Below are 13,224 nucleotides of genomic sequence, written 5' to 3' on the forward strand. Positions count from 1 at the left end.
AATCCATGAAGCTGAGAACCCACAGAGGACATTAAGAGAAGGACAAAAGGACAAGATTCTATTCGGTCACGCTCACCTGAAAAGATTTTTGGCAATTTTGCACGGATTTAACGCCCCGGTAACATAGCACATCCCTCATATTGACAATCACCGGGAGAGGCCCCCGAAGGGACTCCCTTTTTTTTCTCTTTCTCTCTCTCTTCTTCTTCTTCTTCTTCTTTTCTCTAGTCTACTCGTTGCGGAGGAGGGACTTGGGGCTCCACACCAATTGCAGCTGCCCTTAGATTCAAAAATAAGCCAGTCTGGCCACCCTCCCTTCTCCCGGGGTGATGGATGAGAGCGAAAGAGCGACACCACGCTGTACAAACACGGGGCTCCTGCCCAGATGTCACTTCTCTCCGTAGTTTGCCCCGTTAACCGAGTTTCCATTGCTATTTGGTCACGTGAAGAGAGGACACACAATGGCACCCCTCTGCCCCCCTCTTCGGCTTAAACGAAGCATTGTAGGACGGGGCTCTTTTTTGGTAGATGGGGCAGCAGGAGTAACAATTCGTTATTAGAAAGCGGTGGCATCCCCGGAGAGTCGAGCAAGCTGGGGGGGAGGGAGAGGGTAAAGTAAGGCAGAGAGGTAAGAGGTGGGAGGGGGGATTTTCAAGAATTGGAAGAGCCCACTATTGACATCCGGGATGACAAATTCTCGGCAAGTTTTAATTAGAAGTGACTCCCTTAGGGATTAAGTGTACACAAACACTTGTCTCAATTGCAGTTGATTCCCAAGTGGGTTGCACATTAGGTAGAGGAGAAAATTTAATTAAAGTGGAAAATCGGGATGAGTGGAATTCCTCAAATTCCATTCCTCCGAGTGCCATCACACAGTTAAACTTCGTCAAATTCCAGGTGCACTTCTGCCACTTAATTGTCGTTTGAGTGTTGATTATTGATGTGAAAGATGCGGAGACGAGAATCTATCTTTCTCTCCATTTTTTCGCTCCTTATCGCCTGAAATATTTGCAACTTTCTATAGTTTGCAACACCTTTATTAGCCCAATGGGGCGTGGGTACTCGAGCGTGGCCCATTCGTAAGCCCAGATGCGATTGGTCGAATGGTAAGGGAACGTTAATGTAAGAGCTATCCCTTAGAGAAGTTTCTATGGGATGATAGAAAAACAGGTGTTAAAATCCCTCTTAAAACCACGTGATATGGGTAGAGTATATCGTTTTATAACCCCCTATCAAAGGATAATTTAAGAGAAATGAGGCAAACCATCAAAAATCAGGGAGGAAGTTATGCCACTTCGCATCAATCTAGCGATTGTGTGCCATATATTATACAGAAAGTGGGGTGATAGATTCGAAAAGGAACGATCCCAACCCCAAGAAAGAAGCCACAATCTCATTTTAGATACATCAAAAGAAAGGAAAGGGAGGGGTGCGAGTAGAGAATGGTCTCTAACAAGGGACTAGATAGTAAGGACACAGATAGAGCGCCATCAAGGACCTATTACCGAGAATGCGAACAGATTTCTCTAAGGAATCATGGGTAACTGTTCCAACCACGAGGGATCTCTACACGATCAATAGTGACGGAAACTATGGCTACTGTACTTCTTTCACTCCCTTTATCAAGCCAGTGTTGTAGCATGGATACATTTTGGCAATTTTTTTTTCTCTTTCCACCCTCTCAGCTCGACTAGGAAGTGTTGATAATATTTTTCAACACGTAAACTCTCAATAGAACCTCTCTTATGGGGGGTGTAGAGGTAGTAAACAGGTAGACAGAGGTGTTTAGAACTTACGTGACTAGTCACAATTAATAAAAGTAACAGCAGATGTTCATACGTGGAAGGAAAGAAGAAAAAAAAAGGGCAAGTATTATGTGTAATTATCGGTCCAGTTGCGAAATTTGTTAAGTTCTAAACCCCCTGAAGGAACTATTTCCTCATTAGTATAAGGAAACGAATTTTTTTTAGGGGAAAATAGGGAAATTGTTGTGTTTCCTTCTGCGTGTTTAACACCCGGATCCCGAATAGGGTCAGAGGATAATTTAGGTGTGAAAAAATCACTATCGAAGGGAAGGAAACTAGAATTATATGAGCCTGGCGAATCCTGAACAGGCTTAGGGGATAATTTACCAAAATCTATACAGCCTATAGGAGCAGGAGGAAAAAAAATCACAATCATCGAAGGGAGGAGGCTAGAAGTGTGAGCCTGGTGAATCATGAAAGTTGCGGTTGATAGAGTATGGAAGCCCTCTCACACTGTGCAATGTTTTCTCTCTGATGAAGTTATCTCGCGCCTCTCCCCCTTGAGATTTCCTATTTACAGGTATCCCGAGACGGCAGGCGAATTGAGTGATGAATGGAAGGCTGCAAACACTCTTGGTAGAGGAGAAACAAAAACATTCAGTTTGCACTTATTCCCCAAAGTAGGATTGGAAACTAAGCTGCTGATGACGTAAAAACCTGTGCAACCGTAAAGGGGGAAAAAAAAACACACACACACACATTTTATTTTCCCTCTACCCCCGCTTTTACGTATACAACTGACGTAAATGGAATTCTTTGTCCGTAATGTGTAAGAAGGGAATTTTTTCTACTGTTTTAAAGGTTCATTATTCCCTCCAAATTGTTTTCCCCCCGTATAATCCGCACTATAATTCACTTGGTTTCTTTTCTATTTTTTTTTTTTTTTTCCTAACCCGTTTTGCAGGTATCTCTAGTTTTTCAATTTGTCTTGGACCTCCTACTGTTGCTCTAGATCTTACTGAAGCCTTTGTTTCCTCCTACATCCTCTTAAATAAGAGACTTCATTTTAGAGGGATCCTCTGTTAATTACTCTCAACTTTCTCTCTAGTAGTAATTTACTTGTGTACGATTTAGAGGAAATCCTCTGTTAGAGGAATTTTTATTGTTTACGTTTTACGTTTTAGAGATATTCTTTATTAAGCTGTGTGTTTTGGAAGTATCCTCTGTTAATTACGTTGCAAGTTTTAGAAGGTTATTTTGTTAATTATGTTAGACGAATCCTTTGTTAGCTACGTTAAAAAATACTCTATTAATTATACCTTTCGTTTCAGGGTATTCTCTGTTAATTATATTATACGTTTCAGAGGAATTCACTGTTATACTGCACGATTTGGAAGTATCCTCTGTTAGTTACGTTCCATACATTAGAGGGATCCTCTGTTAGTTACGTTCCATACTTTAGAAGGATTCTCTGTTAGTTACGTTCCATACTTTAGAAGGATTCTCTGTTAGTTACATTCCATACTTTAGAAGGATCCTCTGTTAGTTACGTTCTATACTTTAGAAGGATTCTCTGTTAGTTACATTCCATACTTTAGAAGGATCCTCTGTTAGTTACGTTCCATACATTAGAGGGATCTTCTGTTAGTTACGTTCCATACTTTAGAAGGATCCTCTGTTAGTTACGTTCTATACTTTAGAGGGATCCTCCGTTAACTAGCTAACAGGAATACCTGTCATTAACATCCATCTCATTCTAAAGTGCTAGGTCCTGAATAAGGATCCAACGGGGTAGAAAACATTAAATATGTTTTTTTCCTCCCGCAAAACTGCCAAAAGGGCGTCGAAACGTGTCCCTTTGAGGGCGTCAGAAGAGGGTTAAATTATAACAGACCAAAAAAAAAGAAAAAAGAGTCGACACACCCTACCCTCTTCCCATTGGTTGGTAGGATCGAAGGTCCCGGATATCACGACCTAGCAAGGGACAGGACCACAATGGCGTGACTGACCCCACGACACGGCCAAGGAGGGAGGTTGGCAGCAGATAATGACTACCTGACTTTTTCAGGTAATGACAAGAGGCAAGGTCATTCGGCGCCGGAATGACAACACTTCATCCTTGGACTTTTCTTTTACCTTACGACTTCCATATAAGGACAATCGCAACCCCTTAATAGCGGCTATTATTTTGATAAATGTACGTGGGAGAGTGCCTAAAATATTTACGTAATTAAGGCTTTTTTTAACTTTCCTGTATAAATTTCTTAAGGAACCGCTTCTAGAATTGTTTTCGAAGGCTAATTAAGCTTTGGAGTGCCTTCTTCTAATACTAGTGCCAATTGTATTATTGTAACAAGAGTTTTAATCAGTCACAATGGGTGACGACGACGACGACGACTGTTTCCCGCAGATTCAGCAATTTTCGGGGGATTCGATCTCAGCAATTTCCCACTAGATAGTGGGAGAAGGAATCTATTTTTGCATCGTTCCACCTCCCGAAACTGTCCGGTGCATTCCAAACCTAAAAATTTCAGAGGAAAGGGCGGAAATTATTCGTGTTAATCCGAGACCGTTGCTCCATTAAGCGGGCACATTCCCTGCAGCACATTTTAATTGCAGCTCAGTGGAGCAGCAAACTCAATATTACCGCTCGGCTGAGGGAATTTAAATGACTTGTCGCCCGACTTTTGCTTCCTCCAACTGGTTTCTACCATTTCGAAACACACAAACCATTCTAACCTCGCGGCCCCGAGCGGTTTACTATACATTAAAGAACGATCTAGAAACCCTCCCGTGTGGGGGGAAAGCACCTTCGAACCGACGTCTGAGCGACTCCTCGTCCACACTGGAACCTTCAGAACGTGGAAGCACTCCTTTAAAAGGACGAAAATCACCCTTCTCCCCACTCTACACACACCACCACACTACTTCCACCAATAGCGTAGCGCCTTTCATCTTCCTCTTTAATTAACGTTGGCGAAAAGAGTAGGAGATATTAATGTCGGGAAAAGTGTAATTTCATTCTCCTCTTAATTAATACGTCCCGATTCATTTCCGGAACAAGCCTGCAACATCATTTTTCATAAACATCCCGGAACGTGGAGCGGAAAGTTGCAGAGAGAGAGACAAGAGGGGTTGTCTTCCTGGCATTTACGTCAAACTTCTTCCTAACTAAGCCTGCTTGTGTAGTATAGTAGTATAGTAAAGGCTTTAATTTACCCCCCGTACTCCCTCACACCCCCTAAGGCATTACAGTGTGGCTTGTTTGAGAGAAACAAGAGGGGTTGCCTTCCTGTCATTCTATCCTTTCCTTAATTGTGCCTGTGTAATATAGGGCTTTAATTCACCCCCCCGTATTCCCTCACACCCCCTACGACATTACAGTGTGGCTTGTTTGAGAGAGACAAGAGGGGTTGCCTTCCTGTCTTTCTATCCTTTCCTTAATTGTGCCTGTGTAATATAGGGCTTTAATTTTCCCCCCTGTACCTGCCTAAAGAGAGAGGAAAAAGAAGAGGGGTTGTCTTCCTGGCATTTACGTCAAACTTCTTCCTAACTAAGCCTGCTCGTGTAATATAGTAGTATAGTAAAGGCTTTAATTCACCCCCCGTATTCCCTCACACCCCCTACGACATTACAGTGTGGCTTGTTACTTACCTTCCTGGCATTCTATCCTTCCCTTAATCCTACCTGTGTAATATAGGGCTTTAATTTACCCCTCTGTACCTGCCTAAAGTGGAAGGAAAGAGAAGAGGGGGATGATCTCTGGCTTCCCGTTTAAATATACTTGTATAATTTACCCTTCTGTATCCTCCCTCATAATGTCACAACACTATAGTACAGTACTTTCACAACTAAAAATGCCTGTATAATATTTAAGGGCCTTCTCATACTGTCTCAGCTTGTTGGATAGAAACAGAGGTTTACGTCTTAACTAAACGTTCCTGTATAGTGTATATAGTATTATACTACTAAAGGGCCACGTCTCTACCCTCCCTCATACTCCCACAGTGAAGTGTAGCTTGTAGAAGCAGTGGAAAAGTTACGCGCTGCTAGTGTTGCGAATCGTTCTGCTCTCTCGCTCGACGTCATTAGTGGATCTGTGCAACTGACACGCTATGCCTCTACTATTTGCAAATGCTCGTATCCACTTCTTTTTTTTCTTCACCTGATTATTTTCTTTTCGCCTTTATTGCAGGTAACGTGTTAAAGTTGCCACACTGGAACTTAAGGTTGTGTGAAAAATTGTATTAGTCATCAGCCAGAGCCGAAGGGGATCGGTAACAGGAAATTCGATTCTCTTAAAAATATATTCCTCTATTGCCGTTCCTGCGGGGTATATTCGTCAGGAGGAGGTTTTTTCTCCCCTCTATATAAATAATAATCTTGTTGAGTGTTGTTGAAGGACGGTTATAAATCAATTAAAAATCGTTATCGATTGTATAATTAGTTATACTTTGTGGGGGGTTTCTATTGATCAATCATCTTTGTCCACCTTTTTGGAATATTTTTATACGTTTTGCCACTTTGTGGCTTACCTCGTACCTCTGCCACTAAGTTATAAATGTGTACGTTAAGCCACATTTACCACTTTGTAGTATACCTCAATTTGTGGCATACCTCTACACTTTACCACTTTCTAATATACTTTTATACCATAATAAGTTCGTGGTATACCTCTATACCTTTACCACCTAGTAGTATACCTTTACACATTACTATTATTTAGTATCTACACCTTTTTATCACTTTGTGTCTCTACCACTTTGTAGTATACCTTAATTGCTTTACCATTTCGTGGTATATTCCTTTACCACCTTTATAAATTTACTATTATTTAATATACTTTTATATTTTACCACTCTGTAGAACACTTCTACACCTAACATTCTGTATATATACCATTTTTGGTACATTTCTATACATTATTTTATCAGTTTATAACCTAAAATCTAATCGAAATCCCCTAATTTTTTTTTTATATTTACAACTAAAGAATATTTTACTTTTCTATCAAATCCTCTGATCTGAAATATCCTCTAAAAGTCATAATCCTTTGCTACCAAATCCTCCAAAAGGCACTTAAAACCTCTAAAAGACACCATCCTTAATTTGATTAAAACTTTATCAAATAAAAACTATTTTAGTGGTATTTTCCTACCAGAACTCCCTTGAAATTTTGCATTTTATACACCTCTTAAGCTGTTTTTATACTAAATAAACTTAATATCACAGTTTTTTTTTAATTTACCCCGAAAATTCCTACCATATTTACCTCCGTATTTGAGATTTAACTAAAGTCATGGCATCACTCCACTTATTAATCGAAGTAGCAGTTAATTCTGAATTCGCCACGATGATAATTAGATTTATTATCAGATCTATTAGTACCCAAGCGATTATTTAGCCAATTAAGTCAAACTATTGCAACTTTCTACTGGTATGCCTATTAGCAAAGTGCATAGTTGGCATTCTCAATCTGGTAAACTCAATAGCACCGCTAATTTATAATAAACCACATTAAAATTAGTTGAAGTTATGAACACTTCTGAGGTTTTTCCACCAAATACTACTGTCCTAAAACCCCCACCAAAACTGGGGTGAGAGTTTACAGATCGTGCGTTACAACAGTCGGTTGCTTATAGGGGTATCTAAATGCATCATTTTTGCATTAATATAGGGGACTTTTTAAAGGTAAAAAACTACTAAATTAACACACGAAGGGTCTATTTACATTATAAAATTTAAAATCCTGAGGTTTTGTAGTTTTTACTTTATAAAATTGGGGTTTTTTTTAGTTCTGTATCTTCCTACTAAATCCTCTGATATTTACACGATAAGAAAACTCCTAACTTCTTTACCTTCCTATTAAATCCTCATATATTTACTCACTTCCCTCCAAATATTTAAGCTTTTCTTAAAGGAAACGGGCCAAAATCAACACTTTAATAGCCAAAAAACCCACCAAATTTTCCAACCAAAAAATCCTCCAAACTTAGCATCCGATTTTATTGATCAGGGAAACAACTGACAAACCGATAGCCCTATAGTGGAATAATTCGGGGGTATTTATTGTAAGGACCCCCGAAAAAGTTTCTATCAGTTTCCTCATCTCGGATCGAGCATCTTCTATCGAAAGAATCAGTTGTCAAACCCGATGCAGTTATCCTGACAAATTCCGCCTTTCTATCGAGAGGAAAGAGGGAAAAAGGGCGAGGGGGGATGGAAGAAAAAAGGAGAACTAATTGTTTCTGCAGGCAAGAGGCAAAGCTTTATATGGCAGAAGATATATAAATCTCTAGTAAAGGTTCTCTACCGGGACCAGATTCCGACAAATTCCATTACGACTTCATAACCCGACGTTTTGCTTCAACTGTTTCTGTTATCTTCCTCTACGGCGCCGTCTCCACAGAGACCCACTATCAATCATGCAGCAGAAAAGCGAAATGTCGGAGGAGAAGATCAGTAGCAAACCTCCATCCTCCACTCCCCCACCTCTTACACCAAAATGACGAATGCATTCGAAAACGTATTTGTTTGGACGTTATGCTACCGGACATGTAAATGTTTGCCTTTCAAACATCGCTTTTGTAACTTGTTTCATGTAAATTCTTCCCTTCTACTTCGATTGCATCTTACTCTTGATGTTCCTTTACTTCTCCACAAATATCATCGTTAAGTCGGAAACATCTCCTACCTATTTTTTGGATTTTTCTTCTACATTTTATATAACTTTGCCTTATTCAACGTGTATATATATGTATATATATCCTCTTATCTTATATACCTTTACATTATTCCTCTTTTAACACAGATAAAATGGTTAAATATCTTTTTATAACGATAAACGATGGTAGAAACCAGGATGAATGTTCGGCTTCTCTGCATAAATCGGAAGTATTGAGGGAAAGCTTCCCACTAAATTATGCCTATTTATATTTAAAAAATGCTCGATTTAAGGCTAAATTTTATTCGTATTCCTTAATTAACTCTTATCTAGATGCGTGAAGATGCTTCATCAACCGTAGTTGATGAAGCATCTTCACGCATCGCCTCATACGTTTAAAGCCTTATTATTAGCCTTTATTTACGTTATAAGAAGTAAGCCTTAAGTTTGGTAGCCTTTATAGAGTTTATTATAAGCGTTAGAGTATGTAGAAAATTTAATTTAATACTTTTCTTGTGCATTATTGTAGAGTTTTTTTGAAGTTTCTCATGCGATCAAAATTGCGCAAGAAAGAAATGATGTTTCTTTATAAAATATATATATATATATATATANTATATATATATATAAACAAGAAACTACTCTAGCATTGAAACTCAATAACTATAGTCCAATATATCGAAATTTAAGCATAAATTTCTAACTTTCTTCACCTTAAAATCAAGCTATAACGCTTTAATATATATGCATCTGATGGTTTAATACAAGAAACAATCCATTTTACCATTTTAAATACTTATATTAAGGCTAATTTCCGTCATAAAGATACGATTTATAGCTTTATAATAACTAAAAATCTGTTTACTTTTTAATAATTAACAACAGAAACATCCTCCTCTTCGTTATCCTAAGAGAAACATTGGAGAAAATGGATGAGGAATGTTAAATAAGAGTAATAAAAATTAAAAAAAGCAATTAAAAACAATTTTAAAAATTACAAATTACCAATTATCCATGTTTATAAATTAAGAAAAATCGTAGAACAATCGAAAGAGGATCCAAATCATTTACTTCATTAACAAAATTACTTAACAGAAGATCATTAAAAGTGTAAAATGTTAGATGAACTCACCCAAACCATATTAAACTCGTGTTACATCTTCTAAAACCCCCTTCTTTTCTAGTGAAAAAGAGGGAAAAGAAAATTCTACTGTGGAAAGAATAAATGAAAAGCAAGTTTATCGTAACGAAATCCGGCATTAGTTGTCGGATTTGACCATTTTTTTTTTCACAAACTTCCAATCTTTCATTAACAGGCGATGTTGAAGCAATTTCTTGTGGTTACGTTACTGGCTAATGGTGCTTCCTAATGACTGCAGAAATCGAACTGTTTGATCCCCCACATCTCTTATCCCTCCTAATTTCACTGTGCATGAAACTCAACCTCTATATCGCTTCTATTCAGACTTTTTAATTCATGAAATAACTCTCTCTCTTCTCTCTCTCTTCTCTTCTCTACGAATGCTTAAATGTATCTACACACTTTTAATTAATTAATTCGAATTTTCCTTAACTTATTGTAATTATTTTGTACTTTTAATAGTTAACGAAGATGTAGCTAAACATTTCGTTCCTAATCATTAAGTTATAATGCTTCTAAACTGATATATAACACCGTTTAAAGTAAATTAATCGTTGAAGTTCGGCTTCCCTGTACGACTACGAAACCGTGCAGTGAAGACGTCTTCTACTAACTTTCTTATTTAAAACCGCATTAAAATAAAATAATTATATATAAAATTATAATTTTAAATAAATATTAAGAAGGAAATAATTCACTAATTAATCACCTAATTAATTTTTTTATTTATTAATTAAATATTTTTATTTTGAAGCATTTGATTAATTTCGCCCCTTTAACCGAATTAACTTAAAATTTACCACTTTAATAGCTGTAAAAGTTTATAATAATGATTAAAATTATAATAAGGAATGCAAAAAGTTAAAGAAATTAAAGAAACGGGATAAAAATTAAATAAAATTAACAAATCGTTCTAATTAACGCCTGTATGCTAGCTCGACTGTCGTTGCTCATCGTTCATGCAGAGAAGATGTACTTCTCTAGGTTTTTTTACGATGTAAATCATGCTTTAAATCTAAATAAAATGAAAAATAAAGGAGTAAGGAGTGATGTTATGTGATATTCTCCCTTTGGAGTTATAGAGAAAACGGAATTTTTCCGATATGTTCGATCCTTTTGCTACATGCGAGAGGACATATTCGTAGACTCTTGACACGAACTAATTTCTACGCTAATGGAATTAGGATTGCTCCTTCTCCGTTGTGTANAGTTGTGAACCGAGTTTTTCCAGACCGTTGAAGCGAAGGAATGCAAAAAGTTAAAGTAATTAAAGAAACGGGATGAAAATTAAATAAAATTAACAAATCGTTCTAATTAACGCCTGTATGCTAGCTCGACTGTCGTTGCTCATCGTTCATGCAGAGAAGATGTACTTCTCTAGGTTTTTTTACGATGTAAATCATGCTTTAAATCTAAATAAAATGAAAAATAAAGGAGTAAGGAGTGATGTTATGTGATATTCTCCCTTTGGAGTTATAGAGAAAACGGAATTTTTCCGATATGTTCGATCCTTTTGCTACATGCGAGAGGACATATTCGTAGACTCTTGACACGAACTAATTTCTACGCTAATGGAATTAGGATTGCTCCTTCTCCGTTGTGTAAATGGACATCGATCTGAAAGAAGGAGACGTATTACTAGAAAATTTTCTTCTGTCCACGCCTTCAGTCAACTTAAGTGGCTCACTTACTCAACTGCTAATGGACCAGCTAAGTGTGATTTTGCTACGGAAGCAAGAATAAAAAAAAGAAGAGAAAATAATAAAAATAATAAAAAAAATCCGACTGTTACACACTCAAATTTGTTGCTAAATGTTTTTCCATTGCTAACTCAATATTAAAATCTGCATAAGTTAAAAAAACTCCCACACACATCTAAACACGCACATACACACACTGATGATGGAATTACTCCTAATTATCTTCTTAACGTGAAGATTTATGAGTGAAGCTGGGCTTATTTAACACAAATTCATCTGAAATTATATATATATATATTTAAAAATAATTTATAAAAATTATCATATTTAATGTTTTTTTACGACGTTATAATTTATTATTTCAACTTATCTTCGCTCTTAATGGATGCAAATCGAATCTGAATTAATCCTGTAGATATTCCTATCCCACTACAGTAGTGTTAAAATCCCTCTAAAAAAACCTTAAATACTTAATAATAAGTTTAAAATAAATTATCAAAAGTTGCTCTTGGTGCTCCCTTCTCAGCATCCCTTTACAGATCTTTATGGAGAAATTTTAATAACTAATTTATATATATATATAATTCTTTAAAGGATGCTGTGGATGAATTGTTTTGTAAATATTCTCACAGCATCCTTGTATATTAGGATGGTAAACAAGAGTTTTTGGAGTAATTATTTATTTATTTATTTTTTTTTGAAATTGCAAACACCATTGCTAAATAATCCTCCTCAAAAATCCCCTTAAACCCTTAGTAATAAGTCTTGAGAAAAGTACTAGTAGTAATTCTAGAGACTAATAATCCACACGTAGAATTCTACTAGGATGCTGTAGAATAATTACTCTACAGCATCCTAATATGATGCTGTGGAGGAATGCATTGGAGTAATTATATTAACTGTACACAGCATCCTATTCCTGTAAGTGTTTGCAGGATGAAAGAGGGAGGAAATTAATTTTAATTTTTTAATCATATCAAACATCAAAATTAAACTCGTCCCCCGAGAAATCTTTGAAAAATCCCCCTAGATACCCGTATCCTATGCAAATAATTATATCCAGTTACATTAAAATATGCACATGACATTCTTAAGCAGGCGTTATCATCCTGGCCAAGATTAGGGGATTGAGGGCGAAAGGGAGTAAAGAGATCCTTAAAAAGACAAGCCTGCTCTGGGTAAATAACATAGTTGTGGCTGGTGCAGTTTGACACCCGAGTGATTGATGACTCTAGGCTTTTGTTGAAGACTCCGGACAGATAATGGACGTTATTCTACGTCTAATGTCTTTCCCCAAAAATTTGCATTTATTAGAACCCACTCTAATACACAGGACGGATCTTTCCGCATCCCTTTCGGAGCCAGAGGTCACGTGATGATTATTTCGATAAGAAGAGCCAGATCAAGAAAAGAGAGAGAGACACAGGGAGATAGAAAGAAGGGGGAGAAAAAACCTTGTGCGCGCGCGGCGTAGGGGGGACGGAAATAGCGTCATTTATCTCTTTTTCCGGGGGTGGAAAAGTGGAAAATTTCTTCATAGTACCCCTGCCAGGAGGAGAAATTATAAAAATATTTTTGTAAATTCAATTTAATCCCCGGTATAGTCTGGAGAGTGTGGTAGAAGATGAAGGGGAAAAAAATTTTTTACACGCCATTATTCACTTGTTCGCTGCATGTTGGCAGACAATAACGCATATTCTGCTGTCAAGTAGTAAAATATAACCTTCTGTCGTGACCGGAAAGAAGAGGAAGAGTTTTTTTCTTTTTTTTTTGGATTCGTGTGTGTGCACGCTTCTTGTGACGTGTTTGCCCTTAGCTTTGGGGTAAAACGTGTTTTAGAGGAAAAACCCCCGTTTTTAGTAGTGACAGTGATTAATACTTACAGTGCCGCCATCTACTGGAGGAAATGCACACTAATAATTTCCTGTCTTTTGTTAATCACCGGATAGATGGAGCCACTCCTTCTATTATTAA

The sequence above is a fragment of the Centruroides sculpturatus genome, unplaced genomic scaffold (genome assembly GCF_000671375.1).
Source record: "Centruroides sculpturatus isolate CEXI.00-Female unplaced genomic scaffold, Cexi_2.0 scaffold570, whole genome shotgun sequence".
In the NCBI taxonomy this organism is placed as follows: Eukaryota; Metazoa; Arthropoda; class Arachnida; order Scorpiones; family Buthidae; genus Centruroides; species Centruroides sculpturatus.